This window comes from Rhinatrema bivittatum, chromosome 7, assembly GCF_901001135.1.
Source record: "Rhinatrema bivittatum chromosome 7, aRhiBiv1.1, whole genome shotgun sequence".
NCBI lineage: Eukaryota > Metazoa > Chordata > Amphibia > Gymnophiona > Rhinatrematidae > Rhinatrema > Rhinatrema bivittatum.
Window position 1 is genome coordinate 196,458,872 of NC_042621.1, and position 19,668 is coordinate 196,478,539.

The window sequence follows — 19,668 nt, forward strand, 5'->3', positions numbered from 1 at the left end:
TATTCTAATTTGTACCATACAACTGTTGGGTTAATGGCCAAAACTGCCAAGAAATGAAGCTTTCTGGCATTGTAATGGGATTTATTAAGATAAGAAATGCAGGGTGGGGGGTTATTCTATAAAACCTGGTGCCTTATAAAAGTAATAAAATTGTAATCATGCATTTAAGAAAATAATTTAATTTCATTAGAGTATTTTTATTTAATTTAATATCAAGTTAGATGACATTTGAAATGTTCCACTCTCCAACAGAAAGTTTAAGACAAGGCAGCCAGGAAAAACAAACACTCAGTCGTCTATTCGTCATAATGGAAATCTTCAACAACAATGGAAATAACTACTACATGATTTAAGTATTTTTCTAACATGTATTAAACTTGTTAGATGTATATTACAAAGGTTTTACTTTTATTCACAAAAAAAAAAATCACCTTTAGAAATTGGGATCTCTGAAACGGAGGTAGTAAACTAAACCTCCAAAGGATTCTTCATCAGTATGATAGACTCACCTCTACTGCACAAAATGAATCATTTTGAGTAATAATTCAGATTAAAGCAGAGACAAGGTCAACCAAGTCCTCCCCTCCCTCTGCAGCCCAAGCAACCTATTCACATTCAAAATGTTCTGCCAAATAGTTCAGATTGTATTCTAGGCTTTTTTCAGCCTTGCAGAGCAGTAAAACTAAATTATATTGATTCATTAGCTGCAACAGAAGTGTTCCAAATAGAAAAACAAAATTGGCCACAAAACTAGTTTAACCTCTTACAACATTCAAACTTGTATGTGCCACAGGGTCATAATTTTTAAATTGTCTATAAAAATGGTACAGTTCAAATAAAAAATGCCAAACATTTGCCTACATGCTACCAATTCTTTACCATCAACCTTTGGTTTTATTGTAATACAGGACTAACAACAATGCCATTTAGGACATTTTGCAAAACATTTAATCTTTGAATTCTACTAATTAGAACAAGGTTTTCAACCAGTACGCCATCTCAAATTGGTTTCCCTGAGGAGTTTTCAGAAAGTGAACTTTTGGAAAAATGTAATGGGCTCTTTTTTGACTGGTAATGGAAGCCAAGCAACATTATTATTCTTGGGCCTGTATGCACAAGAGAAATGTCCAAACAACAACATGCTAACACCAGTCATATGACACCATGTTACTAGCAGAAGAATACCAAATATGTTTGTGTTTTCCAACCCCATGGATAAAAATCAGGAAAACTGTCATGCTGGTATGTACAGAAATATGTAGAAATTTACCAACATTATAGCCAAATATTGGAAGAAAATAGATTTTGGAACCTCTACTTGATAAGTCTGAACATGTACTAAAACCAAAAGTCAAAGTCAAAAATAGACCGCAACAAAAAGCATAAAGAAACTTCTAATAATGGTTGAAGAACAACTTGACAAACATATTGCACAACAGAATAAAATATGATGGAACACCACTGATCCTAATTAGATTAATGACAGCAGGAACATTTCCAGCACAAACCAGACCATGTTGGTATTGTTAACATCAGGAATTTTCTTTCATTTTTCTTTTCATTAAGTTTAACACTAGGAAAGTATGGCTGTTTACCGTAAATAGTTTTCTATAGACAGCAGGATGAATTACCCATAGCATGTGGATAGCATCAACTGGCAGCACCCAATGGCATCATCTCTCCTAGCTAGCTCTACTAAGTATGTGCAGGAATTCCAGTGCGGGTGTTGCCTCCTAAGCCTCTTCAATCAGTTTTAAAGCTAAATTTAACTAGGTAGTTGACTTTCCAGGGAGACAAGCAGGTATTTAGCATGGCTAATACATCCTATCTACAGAAAAAGCCATTTGCTTGCTTTTTCCATCTATTAAACAGGGCTGAATTAGCCATGACATGTGGAGAGTCCCAAGCTGAGAGTTGCAGTGGAGCATTTATTTAATAAGCAACCCAAATTCCACTCTGGAGTTTAGACTGCTGAGAACAAAAGATTATGCAAGTCTGCTTGTCTGAATTTACTGTCACACTTTGAGAGGTTGTCCAAACAGTAATGTGACAAAGGTGTGTACTGACAACCAAGCTGCAGCTTTGCAAATGTGTTTGAGATGTACTGCTTGCAAGTGAACAATAGATGAGACCATAGCTCTAACCTGATAAGCTATGAAAGGGTCTGTAACTTGTAAGCCTGCTAACGTCTAATAGTGTTGAGTGCAGTCTGTTATCTAGACAATGTACGTTTGGTGACTTATGCTCAGTCTGTTAGGACTGCAAGATATGAAAAGTTCTCCTCTTGTTCTAGGCTACAGCCCTATTGCAGTCTAGGGTGTGAAGAGCTCTCTCATCTTCATGAGTGTGTGACCTTGGGAAGAAGATAATTAATATAATGGCCTGATTAATATGGAAAGCTAATACAAATTTGGCAGAAATTTGGGTGGATGCAGAGCACCACCCTATTGTAGAAAAAGCAGAATTGCTTACATGTAACAGATGTTCTCCTAGGATAGCAGGATGTTAATCTTCACACATCAGATGTCACCTGGCACAGAAAGCTTTTGTTAAAGTTTCTACAACTTTGACTTGGCCCACTGAGCACGTGGGGTCCCTCTTCAGGCTCATAAAAAAGTATTACGAAAAAATAAAAGAAACACAGGAGAAACCCAACTCCGCAGGGTGGCGGGCAGGTTTCATGAGGACTAACATTCTGCTGTCCTAGTAGAACATCTGTTACAGGTAAGCAACTCTGTTTCTCCTAGAACAAGCAGGATGGTAGTCCACACACATGGGTGAATCCCTAGCTCCAAGGTGCTCCCAAACAACAAGCATAACCAACATGAACCCAACCAGGTGCCAACTGACACAACAAATACTGGAGCTGTTGGTAACAGAGGGAGTCAGCCTGAACAGGACAAAGAGCCTGAGGTAGAAATAGCTGAGTTTTACAACTGAAAAAGCTTCCAGAGGACTGTCTGACCAAAAATGCTGTCGTGTTCGCCTTCCCTGTGCAGACGGTAGTGCAAGGCAAAGGTGTGGAGGGAACTCATGTCACATGTTTGCAGATCTCGTCCATGGGGACTGCTCAAATGTGGGCCACTGAAGCTGTCATGGCTCTAACAGAATGAGCCTTGACATGGCCCCCCAGCTGCAGTCCTGCCTGCGCATAGCAGAAAGAAATGCAATCCACTAGCCAGTTGGACAAGGTCTGCTTAATCACAGCAACTCCTAATCTGTTCCTGTCAAAAGAAACAAAGAGTTGCGTGGATTGCCGATGGCCTGCTGTTCGCGCCATGTAAAAAAAAAAACAAAAAAAAAAACCTGTTAAATAAATAAATGTAAAAGGCTAAGGCTCTCTTGCAATCCAGACTGTGCAGAGCCCATTCGCCCCGGAACGAATGAGGCTTAGGAAAGAAGGTGGGCAGAACAACTGACTGGTTCAGATGGAAATTCATCACCACCTTCAGCAGGAACTTAGGATGTGTACACAGAACAACCCTATCGTGAAAGAACTTCATGTAAGGTGGTACGACACCAAAGTCTGAAGTTCACGGACTCTGCACACCGAGGTGGCCACTACCAAGAAGATGACCTTCCAGGTCAGGTACTTCAGGTCACAGGAATGCAAAAGCTGAGCCAGGACCACAAGCCCCCAGGACATAGCGGGGGGCCTTAGGGGAGGCTTCAGCTGAAGCAGACCCCACAAAGTGTCCCACGATAGGATGTAGTGAGATGGGCAATCCATCCACTCCTTGGTGGTAGGCCCCAACAGCACTAAGATGCACCCTGACTGAGTTGGTTTTCAGGCCAGACTCAGAGAGGTGCAGTAGAGAGTCCAGAAGCTTCGAGGTAGGGCAAGAGAACGGACTCAAATCGTGACACTCACACCAAATGGAGAATCTTTTCCACTTTAGGCCATAAGACTTCCTAGTGGATGGCCTCCTGGACTCCACCAGGACCTAGGACATATCATCCGTGGTGAGCACAACCTGAGCAGAGGAAGCTTGGAAGGGTACCCCTGTCTCTAGGTTGGATAGGATCTTCCACCATGACAAAGAGACCCGGAGCGGCTGACTAACCCAGATGCCCACCCAAAGGTTCTGGGTGACCCGACGCCACTGGGACCATAGGGTCCACTGTGCCCTGCACATGTGTATACGAGTGAAGGGAGTGCCATGGACGGTTGCCGCCATGTGTCCCAATAGTTGTAGCATACGGTGTGCTGAGACTTGGCGACAGAGATTGCTCTCACCAGGGTTACCAAAGTGAGTGCCAGATCTTGGGGCAAAAAAAGCCCAAGCCTGAGTGGTGTCGAACCAGGCCCCAATAAAGTTCAGCTGCGGAGATGGAACCAGTTAATACTTTGGGTAGTTGACTAGAAAACCCTCCAATACCTGAATGATGGAATGCAGGGACCGTAGTGCTCCCTCCTGGATGGCACTCTTGATGAGCCAGTCATCCAGGTAGGGAAAACCCTACATGCACAGCCTCCTTAAGTAGGCCCCCACCACTGTCAGGTACTTGGTGAAGACACAGGGCACAGATGCCAGACCGAACGGTAGCACTCTATACTAAGAACCACTATTTCTTGTGAACACAGAGAATTTCGATGTAGGCATAGGTGTCTTTTAGATTGTGGGAGCAAAGCCAGTCCCCCCCCTCCGAAGGTGGGATATCAGAGTGCCGAGAGAGACCATCAAACTTTTCCCGTATCAGGAATCTGTTCAAGGATGAAGGTCCCCTGTTCTCTTTGGAAACAGGAAATATCTGAAGTAGAAGCCACTCCCTCAATGCTCTGGAGGAACGGGTTCAACCATCCTGGCCATTACAAGGGTGGAATCCATCAAATGTATTTCCTGATCCGCCGAGAAGCCCCAAGAAGGGCACGGGGGAGAGTCTGGAGGGACACTCTGGAAATTCAACCTGTACCCCCGAATGCTGGACAGGATCCACTGGTCCGAGGAAACAAACAATCAGCCAACGGTCCGCAAAGAACCGCAGCTAACCTCCAACCAGAGGGTCTGCCATTGTAGGCACAGGTACCTGGCTTATACTCCCTAGTGGCCAGTCAAAACCCAATGGCAGGACTTTGCAGGGGCACCATCTGAGTCCTAGGGACAAGGGTTTGCCTAGGGCAAGTCCTAGGATCTGCCCACTGAGCCCTCACCATGACTGCTGGAAGGTAGTACTTCCCCAGATGGTAAAATGGGCGTCTGGGCCCTGCCATGAGTACTTTTTGCACGAGGACTGTGGTCCAAGGTGCTGGCAGAAAGATTCTGAAGGGTCTCATGATGATCCTTGAGTTGTGCCACAGCATCCTTAATCTTATCCCAAAAAGATTCTCTTCAATACAGGGCACGTCCACAAGGCGCTCCTGCACTTCCAGATGGAGGTTGGAGGCCCAGAGCCAAGCCAGGACCTCGCTGCCATCTCAAAGAAGTCATAGGTGGACCTGACCTCATGCTTGTCGCATTCCAAACCCTGCTGGGACCACCTTCAGGAAGTCATCTTGCAGTTGCTGAGGCAGAAGCTCAACCAGATCCTGGACCTGCTTCCAAAGGTTCCTGGAATACTGGCTCATATACAGCTGGTAGCAGGTAATACAGGCCACCAGCATGGAGACCTGGAAGACTTTCCTTCCCAAGGCATCCAGGGCCCTGTGCTCTCGGCCCAGGGTGAGAGTCATGGGTACGAGAACGCTTTGCTTTTATTTTTAGGACAGACTCCACCATCACGGATTGGTGCGGAAGCTAATGCCTCTCAAACCCTGTGGCACGCTGAACTAGATACACCGCCAGATAAACCGCCATCTATCTTCTGGTTTATAGGGTGTACTGAAATGAAGTGTTCCCAGAGCCGGACAAACAAGTCCTTAAATATGTCATGGACTGGGACAGCTCCTTAGGTATATCCGTGGACTGGGCTCCTTAGGTATATCCACCTTGTACCTGGAGTCCTCCTCTATCCAGAGCTGAAAGTGGACGGATTTTGCCATGGCCCACACAAAACCCACAAACGTCATCGACCCCAATGGCCCACCTTCGTCCAAGGAACTGGCGATGGGAATGGACTCTGTCTGAGGCAGCATCGGAGCCCCCCAGGGCATCGAAGGCGCCCAGGGCACCAGCAGTAGCTGCGTTGGTAGCGCACTGAGGAACAAGTCCAAGCACTCCAGCAGTGGTGCCAGAACAGATGGCGTAGGTTCCGGCATCGGTGGTGGCCCTGACAGGGCCAGCGGCTCAATGCTTTGTGGGGCCCAGCCGACCTCCAACCACACTCTGGGTTCCTAACTCCTTTTCAAACACTGCCGAAGACAGGACAGTCTGAGGAGGAAGCGTGACTTTAACTCCCTTGGAGCCTCGAGAAAGACTGATGTCCGGCACCATAATTGGTGGGGATCACCTCAGGCCCTCGGCCTTGATGGAGAGTAATGCCTCCTCGGCCCGTGCCTGCTTCGGGGACACCATGGCCAGTGCTGGCGCCTTTCCAGGCTTAGTCTCATGCGAAGATGGAGAACAATGTCTGTGTTTCCTAGAATTGCCACGGTGCTCAACCTGGTCTTTCCCCAGCGCTGAGGGAGACTGTGATGATCCTGACCTGGAACAAGAAGGAATGGATGCAGGCCGATCGCCAGGACCCACTTCAACCTGGGGACCTGGAGGTGGAGAAGAAAGCAAGGGACCGGAATCCACTGGTTCCCTTTTCCCCAGCGGCATCGACACCCCTGAGATTGAGGAATTGGACTTCCTGGGGCCGAACAGCTTGTCCATTTTGTCCAGGCATGCACGGTGACCCTTGGGGTTCATCAGGGCACAAAGGTGACACACCCTGACGGTGTGCGATGCCCCAGGCACAAGATACAAACCTCGTGGGGGTCTGTGAAGGACATAATCCGGGGGCACTGGGGGAATTGTCAAAAGCCCAATGCTGGCATGTCAAAAAACAACTGAGCGGTTGATGTCCAGCGGCCACCGGCAGACGGCTCAGTCAGGGATCGACCACAAAGAAGGTACAATTCAACGTGATGCCCTCTAACTAAGACTAGGAGAGGAGACAAGGGATCCGGTGCAGGAAAAACCGAGAAGAAACTCGAACGTGGTATTTTTCCTACAAAACCAGTGCAAGCTCCACATCTGCGAGACAATAGCTTCACAGAAAAGAAGAGACTGAAGAGGGACCCTGCTTGGATACATGGATAGTGGCATGCTGAGCATGCTCAGTGTGCCTAGTCAAAGTTCTAGAAAATTTGACAAAAGTTTTCCGTGCCAGGCTCCATCTGATGTCACCCATATGTGAGGACTATCATCCTGCTTGTCCTAGGAGAAATTGCATATAAAAAGGATAATGAATTAATGCCTGAAGTTCACAGACTGACTGATATTACTAGTACATGAAATACTACTTCCACAGTAAAAACTTGAGAAGCCAACTCTAATAGTTCAAATGGCAGCTTCATTAATTGATAAAAAAAACATTCAGATTGCATTGCACAGGTATCTTGGTTCTCTTTTCACCTCTCCCATCACACTTATAGCATTTCCTCTGGTGGTTCCTCCTCTACTGCCATTCCACTATCAATTGGTGTGCTTCAGGGCTCTTTCCTGGGCCTTCTTCTCTTGGTGCTCTGATTTCCTCTCATGGCTTTCAATACCATTTTAATGCTGTTGACTGCCAGATCTACCTTTGTGCACCAGAAATCCAGACCTGATCTCGGCCTGCCTGTGACATTGCTGCCTGGATGTCCTGCCACCGCCTTAAGGAGCTCTATCTTGGCCACGTTGAGTTTATCTCCCCCTCCCAAGTCCACCTCCCCTCTTCCTCCTTTCTCTATTTCTGTGGATAACAGTCATCCAGGTTCCATCAGCCCATAACCTTGAAGTCCTTTTCAACGCCTTTCTCGCCGTCTCTATACATATCGAAAACACTACTAAAACATGTCATTTGTTTCTTTATAACATTTCCAAAATCCATCCTTTTCTTTCTGACCACACTACAAATGCTAATCAATTCATCCACTTGCTTAATTGCAGGTCTCAATTAAGCGTTATGACCACATCACTTCGATACTGACTGATTTGCATTGGCTTTCAATCAATGAATGGATCAAATATAAAATAGGCATGATAACATTCAAATTGATCAATAACCACTCTTGCCCATGGTCTAATGTTCTATTAAAGCTGTTCCAACCAACCATCCAGACATTTGCGAACATCACAAAGAGGTCTTTTAGATATCAGCTCATTAAAAACAGCATGTCATGTCACCCGAGAGTGTGCCTTTTCTGTCGCAGCCCAGGTTCTTTGGAACTCTTTCTTTAGAGCTACAGTTATACGACTGTCTAAAAACAATCAGATGACTTTTAAAAAATTTAAGCTGGCAGTTATGGATCATATGCTACATTATTATACATCCAGAAGTGATGTCTACAATCAGAGCTTTCTTTCACTAGAATGTTTGTCTGAATTATTATAATGTATTACACTACTAAGTTGTTTTTTTTAATTTTGTATGATTTTAGTCTTGATTCTTTTAATTATTTTTTATTGTATATCACTTAGACCTTCTTAGTGTTAAGCGATTAAGAAATTTTAGTAAATGTAAATGTACCAGAACCCTTATCCACTCATCTCCTCCCACTTAGACTACTACAACCTGCTACTCACAGATCTCCCGGCAAGCCATCTCTCTCCACTGCAATCTGTCCTAAATTCAGCTACATGACTTATCTTTCTCCAAAGTTGTTATGTTCACATAACCCCTCTTCTGAAGTCAAGGGAAGAATGGAGCATAACTTCTCCAGTTTTCTGTTAAAACGCAAATAGGCCGATTGCTGAAAAATCCCCCAAATTGCATAGTTGTCAGCTGTTTACTGTTGCTGAGACTACTTGTGAGGACAGTCCCTGAAAAATAAGTGGCTTGCAGGACAGTGTGATGTTTATAAGTCCATTCCCATATACTTATCGCTTCTTGGCAGACAGTCCATGATCCTGTGCCTCCAACCTTGTTCACAAAGAACATGGACATTTGGCTGTCACTTTGATCGTCAATTTGAATTAGAATGTTTCTCTCTTGGAGAAGGTGCTTGAAAGTAGACAGCATGTTTTTGATTGTTCTCAGTGCACTGTGAGTTCAACAGTTTGTGAACAAGTGATCTCAGTGTTCACCCATTCTGATGGAAGAAAAGCCTTTTCCTGCAGAGAAGCTATCATGCTCCAATAAATTGTATTTTCTGGGTCGGCATGAGATTTCACTTCTTGACATTCACCAAAAATTCCAAGTTAGCCATGACTAGCCAATCATCTAGGTATGGAAAGACTTGGATTTCCTGACATCATAACTTTGCTGCTTTTACAACCAGACACTTGGTGAAAACCTAAAGAGCTACTGACAGCTTGAAGGGGAGTAATTTTTATTAATAATGGGAAGAGTCCACTCTGAAGCAAAGATAATATCAGTGAGTGGGATGGATGGGTATGTGGGCATAAGCATCATGAGCACGCACATCTATTTCCCCTTCTGAACATATGGAAGAATCCTGTTGAGGGAATCCATTTTGAATTTCTCTCTGAACAGATGCCTCGTCAAGCTTCTTGGTTCCAGAAGGAGCTTCAGTCGCCCAGATTTCTTGGGGATAAAGAAGTAACTGGAATAGAATCCCTGTCCATGCTGGAATGCAAGGACAGGCTCTATTGCCCATAGCTGAAGAAGCAATTCCACTTCCAGACAAAGCTATGTTACGTGAAATGGATCCGGATTGAAAGCTGAATGAGGAAGAGATGATAGCCGTGAGAAAAAGACGGTATTCAATTCCACAATCTTGAAAACACATCAGTATTTTGTTATTTTGTGCCACTCCTCAAGAAAGGACTGGATTCTCCCCCTGCCTGAACAGCATGGTTGATGGACTTGTGAAAAGATCAAAACTCAGTTTCTCTGAGCTTCTCTCCCAACATGTAATCCCTCAAACAAAGAACATCTGCCAACTTGTCATGAACATCATTATGTAGGCTACTGCTCTCAACCAGGCCATGCACTGTACCCAGAGAAGCTGTTGAAATACGCAATATAGTATCAAATGATTCACAGACCAATCGGAAAAAAATGGCATATGCACTCTTCAGCATCTAGAAGTGGTTGTAGGTAATTCCCAGCTTTTGTGTAAATCATGCAAGTACTGCACAATGTAACTCATAAGAAGAAATCTGTGCACTTAGCATGAAGCTCTAAAAACCTCTTCCTGAAATTGTCAAGATAACCTGGGATCTTTACCTGGTGGTATATTGGAATAAATTGTTTTCTTTACTCTTTTCAGAGTGGATTCAACAACAATGGATTGATGAGGCAATAGGACTAATCCAAAACCCTGTGATTTCTGCACTCTATATATGAGGTCTAACTTCCATGCAGTTGGGGCAAAGGAGATGGGGTTTCTCCACATTCTCATCTGTAGCTGTTATAGAATACTATGAACCTGTACAGCTATCGGTTCTGCTAGTATGTCCAAAATTTGGAGGAAATAAAAAGACCTCTTGCCAAGAATCTTTCTTTGTGCACATGTATTCCAAGCACTTTGGAATACACAATTTTGAGAAAGAGGTCTTCCAGAGCTGAGGAATGCTCTAGAGTCTCCAGTAGTGGGTCAGAGAGGTTTCCTTTCAATCCCTTTCCCAAACCTAAGGGTGTGGGAATTCTAACCCAGGACATCAATGATGAAGACGATGGCTTGGGGAAGGATACAGTCCCTCGGAAGTGAATTGTCCTGATGTATGATTCTCTGAACAATTTGACTCCACTGCAAATGAATTAGGCAAAGAAAAACCTTGTAACAGGAGTTTTGATGGTGTATTTACCAGAACTGAGGATAGTGGGACTCCTTGTGGAAGGATTCTTGCATCAATGGCCATTAGTGCTTCCTCAATGCTGAGTGCTCCAGTAACTCTGCAGAGTGACAACTTATTCAATACAGGCTGGTCAGCACTATTTGACTCGAAGTTTTAGCCTGCATTACCAAAGGGGGGGGGGGTTTCAGAAGCTTCAGCTGAACTCTTTTCTTGGTAAGACAGACAATGCTGCATGTAGAAGGAGAAGAGACTGACTTCTAAGAGATTTAGGCAGTGCCTCCATTTTAAATGTTCTGGTGCAATGTGTACTCAGGGACATCCATCCACAATTACAGCAGTTGGTCTGGTCATGCTTTGGCTCCCAGGCAATGGTTGCAGAGTTCATATCCATTTGTAATGGACATTACTTTGCTGCAAATACAGTTCTTGAATCCACTTACTGTGGCCTTACTTCAACCGGACATCTTGAGACAATTTTTATAGAGCAAAAAAACCATGAAATATACAAAAAATGAAAAGAACTGAATTAAAACATACATACTGTAAGGCTGATCTCATAGGTTTAAATGGAGGCTCCCTAAGGGCGCTTATACAAAACATTCAGGTTTCATGAAGGCTTAAGCCTCGAAATACTGAGCCACACAAAAAAAAAAAAAAAAGTTTAACCACTTCAAAGAATCCCCTCATATGTAGGCAAGACAAAACACTGCATAAGTCTTGCAGCGCTTTAGAAGCAGCAGTAGTAGTAGTAGTAGACCATTAATCATTCCTCCAACACTGGAAATTGCAGCAATATGTACCTATAGCGTACTCATGCTGAAAGTTAAATCTAGATGTTGAAAGAAAAAAAATATAATCGAGACTATTGCATCAAGATTTTTCTAACCTTTACATCTTTGCCCAAGCACCAAAAACCAAAGTATTTCCAAATGAAATAATATATCCTATTAAAAGGATCTTATCTAGTTTTAATCATGCCAGAAATCACTATCTCAAGCATGCAAATAACCAGCAACCTGACCACCTAGAAAATGTTCCTACATAACTAAAAGAGTCCCCACTTCTTAAATCTAGATACACAGTTTGGGCAGCATCCCCAAGTCTAAGTATGGGGAGTGGTAGCACTTATCCACTATATTGATCCCTGGGTCTAGCTGATCGAATGGCAATCAGGGTGCTACACACAGAACCCAGAGAAGTGTATGACTGGTTGATCTCACAACTCAGAATTTCCCTCCCCAAACAGAGAGAGGATGCATTTATTTTTCAAATTTAACCACCTTTTCTAGAGGCTTTATACAGATACAGATCTGCTTAATGATCTGTTCAACAGATCTTTGGAGTTAGGCGTGGTCCCGCAGGATTGGAGAATGAGAAGTTACTACTTTCCTGATAATTTCCTTTTCTTTAGGACCGTCAGATGAATCCAGAACAAGTGGGTTATGTACCTCTACCAGCAGATGGAGACGGAGTAAACGGATGTCACAGTATATATTATCCCTGTAGTGACATCAGCCTGCCAGTATTCTCTTCAAAAGCAAAAAACATTGATTTAAAACAGAACCATTTCAATACTCGACCAACAGGCCATCCTGAGCTCAGATAATAATGTAATAACGTTAGCCTAGGGACTGGACTAACACATACCAGTAATCCCTGTCATATGTAGTCACACAGGAGGACCATACAACAATCATCCAGCAGCCAGGGAAGCTGGATTCATCTGAATGTCCTAAAGAAAAAGAAATTATCAGTAAGAAGTACATTTCTCATTTCTTAGCATCCAGTCAGATGAATCTAGAACAAGTGGCATGTACCCAAGCTACTCCCGAATAGGGCGGGAGGCTGCCCGTTGTCCTGTCAGAACTGCATGTGCAAAGGCTGTGTCCTCTCGGGCCAGCACATCCCAACAATAATACCTGGAAAAGGTGTGTATGAAGGATCACTTCGCAACTCGGCAAATGTCGACAGGAGACAACAATCTAACTTCCGCCCATGACACTGCCTGAACCCTAGTGGAATGAGCTCTAACCTGAGTAGGTAACCACTTGCCAGCATCTACGTATCCTGCTGTAACTACCTCCTTAATCCAGTCGGCTATTGTAGCCCGCGAAGCCAGTTCTCCTTGTCTAGTACCGCTGTGAAGAACAAATAACCAGTCTGTTTTCCGTAATGGCTCAGTAACCTTGAGATACCGGATGATATGTCTCTTGACATCCAGGGGCCACAACATATGATACTCCTCTGCAGCTTCATCTCTGTCCAGAGCTGGCAGGGAAATGGACTGATTCAAGTGAAATTCAGTGACCACCTTAGGTAAAAAAAAAAAAAAAAAAGGAACAGCACACAGTTGCATCTTCCCTGGAATCATGCGAAGGAAGGGCTCCTGGCAAGATAAGGCCTGCAGCTCGGAAACTCTCCGCATACAACAAATTGCCACAACAGACACCATTTTCAAGGTCAGTAACCGCAAGGACAGGATACACATCTGCCTAAACATAGGACCCGCTTAGAAATCAAAGACCAAATTCAGACTCCATAAGGGTACTGGAAACTGCAAGGGAGGACCAAGAGTTTTTGCTCCTTTCAAGAAACGGGTCACATCAGGATGAGCCAGCAAAGAACCAGAATTCACCTGACCCCTGAAACAGGTGAGAGCCACTACTTTTACCTTTTAAGGAATTAAGGGCCAAACCTTTATTCAAGCCATCCTGCAAAAATTCCAAAATGAGCGGGATCTTGGCTGAATGAGGAAGAGTACATTGATCCTCACACCAGGCTTCAAACACTCACCAAACTTGCAAATAGGCCAAGGAAGTGGAGAATATTTTAACCCTAAGAAAGGTGGAAACCACTGCCATCGAGCATCCACGTTTCAGGAAGTGAGTCCTCTCAAGGGCCATACCGTAAGACAAAATAAAGACAATTTTCATAAAGGACAGGTCCCTGCTGTAAAAGCTTCCTGTGCGCTAGAAGCAGAAAAGGCGAATCCACCAGGAGCCTCCACAGATCTGAATACCACAGCATCCTGGGCCAATCTGGGGCAACTAAAAGCACCATCCCTCTGTGGCATTCAATCTTTCCAATCAATCTGTCGGATCACTCCCTGATTTCTACCTCATTCGCATTGGAAAAATCTACTGCTCCTCATCCACCTACTCCCTCCTTTAATTACAGGAAACCTTGTCACCCCGACGACCTCACCAATCAGCTGACCAAACACCTTCCCGCTATTGTTCTCACCGATCCCAATACGGCCTTACGATCATGGAACTCCATCACAGAATCCATAGCCAATAAGCTCTGCCCTCTAACAACAAAAAAATCCCACCCAGACGCCTCCAAAAAACAACCATGGTTCACAGACGATCTTAGAAGGCTAAAACAAAAATTAAGACAAATGGAATCCAACTGGCGGAAAAGTCCTACTGCTAGCACACTCTCAGCCTACAAACGCTCGCTACAACAATACAAGGCCAGCACCTCCAAATCAAAGAGACTTTTTTGCCTCCAAAATCCACAACTTAGTCTTTGATGCGAAAGCTCTATTCTCCTATGTTTCCTCCCTAACCCAAGTACCCTCACCAGAATGCCCTAGTAACCAAGCTCAAGCTAAAGCAGATGAACTCGCCATCTTCTTTCAAAACAAAATCACAAATCTTCTTACTCAACTTCCCTCCAATATCATCCCTCTAACTCCAGCCCTAATGCCTCACATCAAAAACATTCATCTTGAAATGTTTGAACCCACTTCGTCTTCCGAAATCCAAACCATCCTTAAAAGAATGAAACCATCTTCGCACCCAGCGGACCATATTCCCTCAAAACTTCTCCTCTCAATACCAGACACCATATCCAAAACATTAGCAGACATCATCAACTGCTCGCTATCCCAAGGTTCCTTCCCAGAAGACCTCAAACAAGCCTCACTCAAACCTCTTTTAAAAAAACCCAACCTGGACCTAAAAGACCCCAACAACTACCGTCCAATAGCTAATCTCCCTATCATAGCTAAGATTATGGAAAGGCTTGTGAACGCCCAACTATCGGACTTCATCGAAGACAACAAAATTCTATCCGCCTCACAGCATGGATTCCGCAAAAATAGGGGCACAGAATCCCTACTTACCTCCCTAACAGACCTACTCATCTTAGGTACAGACAAAGGTCAATCCTTTCTATTGATCCTTTTGGACCTCTCAGCAGCTTTCGATACCGTAAATCACGCTATCCTCATCAAACTGCTAGCTGCGATAGGAATCTCTGGTTTAGCACTCTCCTGGTTCAAATCGTTCCTAACCAACAGAGGCTACAAGGTAAAAATCCAGAATAAAGAATCATCACGCCACGACTCGACCATCGGAGTCCCACAAGGTTCCTCTTTATCCCCTACACTCTTTAATATTTACCTCCTACCACTATGTCAACTCCTCATCAACCTCAAGTTAATACACTTTCTCTATGCAGATGACATCCAGATCCTGATCACCATCAAAGAATCATACTCAAAAACCCTTGAATACTGGGAATCCTGTCACCTAGAAATCAAAAACCTCCTCAACAGCCTCAATCTGGTACTAAACTCCGCCAAAACTGAAGTATTACTCATAACTCCTGATAACAATCTCACAACCTCTCTGCCAAACAACCTACAAACCACTCATGTAAGAGATCTAGGTGTGCTAATCGACAATAAACTAAACTTCAAAGCCCACATCAATAAAACCACCAAAGACTGTTTCTATAAACTGCAAGTTTTAAAAAGGATAAGACCACTCTTCCATGCCAAAGACTTCAGAACCATCCTCCAAGCCCTCATTTTCTCAAAATTGGACTACTGCTGCTCCACTTTACTTGGCCTCCCCTCCTCATACACAAAACCGCTCCAAATGGTCCAAAACGCAGCAGCCCGTCTACTGACAAACACTAAGAAAAGAGACCATATCTCCCCAGTGCTACAAGACCTCCACTGGTTACCAATTCATTTCAGAGTCATTTATAAATCCATCACCTTGATATACAAAATCATTCACCAACATACCACAATCGATCTACAAATTCCTCCCCGCTTCCACAAATCCACAAGACCGACCAGGGAAGCCTACAGAGGATGCCTCATTGTTCCACCCACGAAAACCACTAATCACAGCACCTTAAGAGACCGAGCCCTTTCCACCGCAGGCCCACAGTTATGGAACTCCATCCCTCCAGAACTCAGAAACGAACCATGTCTCCTAACCTTTAGGAAAAGACTCAAGACATGGCTTTTCAGGCAAGCCTTCTCGAACTCTACCTAATATGCACCATAAACAAACTCTCTACTCAGAGACTGTACATATGAGACACCATATTTATATTGAACTTTTGTATATAATTATTCTCCTCTATCTCTTTCTATTTCTTACATTCCCAGTTCACTAGCCCTTGTTAATTGTAACTGCTTCTCTTCATCACGTTATTTATGTTTTTTGGTTGTATTATCCGCACCCCTGTTTTCTGTAAACCGACATGATGTGAACGAGTTCATGAATGCCGGTATAAAAAAACCTTAAATAATAAAAATAAATAACATGGGCCACGAAGGAAGGCATTGTTGCATCCGTCGCTGCTCGATGCCCTCACTCCGCCCTCTTTACCTCTGTGGCGACTCCCTCCGGGTCTGATGGATGGTTAGCCGCCGCGGCATCTTCTTGCCGTCTCCCGCCAGCGTCCCCGGACCGGCACAATGCTGCGGATCCGCCATGTTGCCTGATGACGTAGGGCGCGTGTGCTCCGATTGATGTACTAGCAAGGGTGCGAACCTCGGGGGCGTCCCCCTGGGATGATGTCATCCGCTTCCAATATAAAAGGTCTCAGTATTCGCTAACGAATCGAGTTAGCAAGGACTCGCTTAGGCTGTCCAAAGCTACTCTGCCTTGGGATTGCTTCGGCTTTACTCCCAAGCTACTCTGCCTCCTCAGACTTACCAGGGGTACCCGCTCCTTGGGGGCCTTGTTCTCTATTCTTTATTTCAGATTGCAGATAGGAACCAGTACTCACTCCTCGAGGGCCCATGTTCCTGAACACTCTGAAGATTCTCTACTGCCTGGAAGCTATCACAGATACAGACATTTGTGAGTTACCATCGCTCTCTTACAGCTTTCCCTGGAACCAGGTACTCGCTCCTCGAGGGCCCAACCCTTTCCAGCTACTGAGCTTCCTTAAGACCTTGCGTGAATTTTGTCATCCAGTTCTGGCTATGAACACAGCATACTCTGTTTACTCACTATCTTTAGTTTCTCTACAGCTCAGCAACCCTGGGATCGCTGTTCCAGTACCTGAGGGACTTCAGCCCTGCCGGGCATATCAGCTCACTACTGCCACCTCTGGTGGTTCTACTAACCTGTCTAATAAAAGAATTATCAGTGTCTGTCTCCATACCCAAGCCTAGCCGGTGGTCCCTCTCAAGATATCCTCCTGGGGCGCAGTCATCTGCCATCGGCCCAAGGATCCACCTATCTACATTCCTCTACAGTTGAGTGCCCTCTCTAAGCACTCCGCTGGTAACAGATTGCTACTCCTTCCCCATCAGGAGCCTTCAGCAACAAATTCATTACAGATTGCAACTCCGCAGTCTATACCTTAACAGATTGTTAACTACTCCCTCTACAGGAGCTGAACATATCAGATTGCTAACTCCTCCCTCCTTGAGGAGAAGAGCATAACAGATTGCTAACTCCTCCCCCTACAGGAGCCGATTCGTACAGATTGCTAACTCCTCCCTCTACAGGAGCAGATTCATAACAGGCATACAGCAACTTATCTTCCGGCTACTCCTGCACTAAGCATCGATCTCCAATGACTTTGGATCTCTTCTGCAGCTGAAGGTTCGCAGGGCTTTTGCAATGTGCAAAGTTGCCAACAGGTCTAGGAACAGGAGACTCCAGCGATCCCAAATCAGCTCAACTGCCTCGTCTGACAATGCTCACTCTCCAGGATCCACACTCTCCATGCCGAAAAGTCTAGTCTTACGATGTCTTTGCCTGCAATGTGCGAGGCTCAGAACATCTGGAGATGCACACTACCTGGAGTTCCCAGGTGGTCTCCCATCCAAGAATTAACCAGGTCCAAGCCTACTTAGCCTCCAAGACAATAAGATCTGGTTAATTCAGGGTGGTGTGGCAGTTTGAAAATCATTTTCAATTCTGATTGATGTATACCTCAAAAATATCAAGTTTCATCTAAAATCGATTCACTGGTTTTTCCACTCATACTACAGCAGAGACACAGACAGATATGACCTGCCCATAAGGCTCTGTTTTCAACCAAAAAATTAATAAGCTGAACTCAAACATCTGATTTTTAACAAAACCCTTTCAACAGCACTAAATGCACAAATGCTAATGCACATGGAAACTGAAAAAAATCTTTAAAAAAAAACCAAACAAACCCACAACTTAAATTACTACCTACTGAATCTAGGAAGGGTGAAAAAGTGATACAAGAGGCCCCATAACAAAAACATGTACAAAAATTCTCACTCACATAAGAAATGTTTGTTAATCATACTGCTGTTAAGACTCCACGGAAAAACAAAATGAAGAGGCCCCATGTGACATCCATGACACAAGATGGCATGTACATGCTTAGCAGAGCATGCCAAAAGCTTCTATAAACTTTGAAACAATCTTCATGTGCTGGGCTCCATTAGATGACATCACAAATCTGTGAGGACTACATATCCTACTTGTAACTCTAACAACGCATTAAAAAAAAAAAAAAAAAGCTGTGTACCCAGCAACATATGAATATTTAAAATAATAGAGTGATTATTTCGTTGTAAGTTCAACCATATTTTCAAGTGCCTCTAAATGAGTCTGATTTTCAAGATACTTACAGTGAATATGTGTGACAAATTTGCATACAATGGAGGCAGTGCATACAAATCTCTCATGCATATTCATTGTGCATATCCTGAAAACCCAATTGGCTAAGGCGTACTCGGGGACAGGGTTGAAAACCTTTGCTTTAGAGCTTTCTGATTATACATTAAATGGCAATGAGCTCTACAGCAGAATGTTTATTACATAAAATCTTCCTGTTCCAAAGGCATCACACACACTAGGATGTTCCCATGTTGCTAGGCAACACCCCATCATTTGCAGGGCTCCATCTGCTCTGATCATGTAGCACAGGTTGTGGCCTGGGAAAGGCTTTAGCATTCACAAATACAGCTAGACTCCTTTTACAGGAGAGCTCTCATGCAACAAACAGAATCTAAAGTACTAAATGTCCTTCAATATAATTCAGAAAAAGAACCCTCAGGAACCTGTCCCACAGCCAAATATCAAAAATCAAATCGGGATGTACGGCGGAAGGCTACTTAACAGTATAAAAGGGTGTCAACAAACCGGGAACAAGTACAGGACCATCTATAAGGTGGCAGCCCGGACCTCTCAATCATTCACCCAAAAAGCATAAAAAAAGCAACAGTATTCAGAGTCTAATCAATTTTTTCAAGTACTTTTCTAATGCACATAAAATACACCTATAGGTATAATACTCAGAAAACTCAGTGTGATAGAAGAGATACAAAAGCCCCGACATCAGTTGGCATTTCGGATCTCCTGCATCAGGGGACCACTCTGTGTGGATCTCCCAATCTCCCAGCGAGTCAAAAAAGATGACCCAGGCTAACACCCTTATATACTGTTAAGTAGCATCAATATAATTCAACATTTTTTTTTTAAGTGCTTGGTTTAAATCTGTGCTTTGATGAGCAACTGAGTCTGGGCTCACAGTTAAAATCATAAATCTATTTTTGGAGATGAAATGATGTCATCAGGTTGCTTGAGACTGA

The 19,668-nt window shown here is 44.0% G+C and overlaps 1 protein-coding gene across 3 annotated transcripts in view; it reads right to left on the reverse strand.

Moving 5' to 3' along the window:
- Positions 1-19,668, reverse strand: part of REEP3 (receptor accessory protein 3) — a 198,133-nt gene that overhangs the window by 84,235 nt on the left and 94,230 nt on the right. The window lies entirely within an intron of this gene.